The sequence below is a fragment of the Oncorhynchus masou genome, chromosome 33 (assembly GCF_036934945.1).
Source record: "Oncorhynchus masou masou isolate Uvic2021 chromosome 33, UVic_Omas_1.1, whole genome shotgun sequence".
Lineage (NCBI taxonomy): Eukaryota > Metazoa > Chordata > Actinopteri > Salmoniformes > Salmonidae > Oncorhynchus > Oncorhynchus masou.
The window spans coordinates 13,410,739-13,413,811 of record NC_088244.1 but is presented as its reverse complement, the minus strand read 5'-3'; positions in this window follow the sequence as shown (position 1 = coordinate 13,413,811).

The following is a 3,073-nucleotide window of genomic DNA, read 5'->3' as shown; positions in this document are numbered from 1 at the left end:
CGCTCTGTTTTCGGAACTTATCAAAACACTATCGCCCTCTAGCGGACGACCAGAACAAAACATTCCAGATTCCGACGCAGTGAGCCTCTGTTACCAGACGATGGCACTAGAATAAAGGGAATGGCGATACTGAAATGCAACTTGGGACTGACTGTCGGCTCCTCTTGGCATTGGGGTGGTCTGGGTTGACTTATTTTTGTTTGGAGTAATGCTGCAAATACAGTTTTATCTATGGCTGTTATCAGAGCATAATCCCTCCATGCAGTCTCCATCTGCTTATCTTCTCATATGGGCTGCCTAATTGCTCTCTCAATTCACTTAAATTCAAAGGGGTTTTATTGGCATGGAAAAACATGTTTACATCTCTCTCTCTCTGTGTGCCATTAGTCACTCTGTTGAGATGCAATACCAGCTTTTAATGGTATTTAAAATAGTCTAGGTCACAAATGATTCTGACATTTGATATTAAAGGACATGTCCAGCAATGAAGAGGTGTACATAGCAGGTGCATATTGATACCATGAGTTCCACCTTAGTTTTCACATATAGTCCTCTTTAAAAGAACCAATCTCAGTCCTCTTTAAAGTGAACTCTGGGGTAAAAGAAGAGAGCAAAATATCTAATTTCTCTTTGTACTCACACAGCCACTCCCTTTGAATGAGGACTCAACTCTTTTGCCAGTTCACTTCACCTACTTTGTGGTCAGAGTCCTCTTTGCATTCCCATTGCTATGTTTTGAAAGGAACCAAGAGCTTTTTCCAACATGCACTCAGGGTTTTGACAAGGTGCAGGACAAGCCATTCAATCAGTATGTGTTATCGGGCAGCTAGATATACCTACTTACATTTTGGAAGCTAATAGATAGCATTTAATTAAAATATGAGACATAATAATTGTGATCAGAATATACACTACATGACCAAAAATATGTGGACACCCCCGCCCCTTTACTGCTTTACACCATTCCAGACAACGCTTGGCATTGCACATGGTGACCTTAGGCTTGTGTGCGGCTACTCGGCAAACCCTTAGAACTCAGTAGTCAGTGTTGCAACCGAGGACAGACGATTTTTACGCACTACGCGCTTCAGCACTCGGCGGGGGGGGGGTCCCATTCTTTGAGCTTGTGTGGTCTACCAATTCACGGCTGAGCCGTTGTTGCTCCTATATGTTTCCACTCCACAATAACAGCACTAACAGTTGACCAGGGTAGACATTTGACAAAATTATTTATTGAAAAGGTGGCATCCTATCACAGTGCTATGTTGAAAGTCACTGAGCTCTTCAGTAAGGCCATTCTACTGTCAATGTTTGTCTATGGAGATTGCATGGCTGTGTGCTCGATTTTATACACCAGTCAGCAATGGTTGTGGCTGAAATAGCCAAATCCACTAATTTGAAGGGGTGTCCACATACTTTAGTATATATAGTATACTATTAACATGTACATTTGATTGCAAACAGAATAAATAGCAGAAGAATAATTTCAGAATAAATAATGCTGTAGTTGAAAATTGTACACCTAAGGTAGGCTACTGGCCCTTTGAGAGCGATAATAGATTTTGTACCCTATGTTGTGATTCTCACCAAATAGGTTGTCCTCTCACACTATTCAAACCCCACAATCAATAAACAGTTTATTATCACAAATTAAAATCAAATAATCTGAACTAGAAACTCCACACATTTTGAAATTTCTGTGGAACCTTGACAATTTCTAATCAATATCCAAAAACAGCACACATTATTTTTCACGCCAACATGCACATCATGATCTTTTTTGTTTTTTTTGTTCGGCACTTACAGTTAAGGTCGGAAGTTTACATACACCTTAACCAAATACATTTAAACTCAGTTTTTCACAATTCCTGACATGTAATCATAGTAAACAAATCCCTGTCTTAGGTCAGTTAGGATCACCACTTTATTTCAGAATGTGAAATGTCAGAATAATATTAGAGTGATTTATTTCAGCTTTTATTTCTTTCATCACATTCCCAGTGGGTCAGAGGTTTGACACAACTTTGGAAGTATGCTTGGGATCATTGTCCATTTGGAAGACCCATTTGCAACCAAGCTTTAACTTCCTGACTGATGTCTTGAGATGTTGCTTCAATATATCCACATAATTTTCCTTCCTCATGATGCCATCTATTTTGTGAAGTTCACCAGTTCCTCCTGCGGCAAAGCATCCCCACAACATGATGTTGCCACCCCCATGCTTCACGGTTGGGATGGTGTTCTTCTGCTTGCAAGCATCACAACAATGGTCATTATGGCCAAACAGTTCTATTTTTGTTCCAGAGGACATTTCTCCAAAAAGTACAACCTTTGTCCCCATGTGCAGCTGCAAACTGTAGTCTGGCTTTTTTATGGAGGTTACGGAGCAGTGGCTTCTTCCTTGCTGAGCGGCCTTTCCGGTTATGTCAATATGGGACTCGTTTTACTGTGGATTTAGATACTTTTGTACCTGTTTCCTCCAGCGTCTTCACATGGTCCTTTGCTGTTGTTCTGGGATTGATTTGCACTTTTCGCACCAGAGTATGTTAATATCTAGGACAGAATGCGTCTCCTTCCTGAGAGGTATGACGGCTGCGTGGTCCCATGATGTTTATACTTGCCTACTATTGCAGATGAATGTGGTACCTTCAGGCGTTAGGAAATTGTCCCAAGGATGAACCAGGCTTGTGGAGGTCTACAGATTTTTTTTTAGGTCTTGGCTGATTTCTTTTGATTTTCCCATGATGTCAGGCAAAGAGGCACTGAGTTTGAAGGTAGGCCTTGAAATACATCCACAGGTACACCTCCAATTGACTCAAATGATGTCAATTAGCAAGCAGAAGATTATAAAACCATGACATCATTTTCTGTAATCTTCCAAGCTGTTTAAAGGCACAGTCAACTTAGTGTATGTAAACTTCTGACCCACTGGAATTGTGATACAGTCAATTATAAGTGAAATAATCTGTTTGTAAACAATTGTTGTAAAAATTATTTGTGTCATGTACAAAGTAGATGTCTTAACCGACTTGCCAAAACTATAGTTTGTTAACAATACATTTGTGGAGTGGTT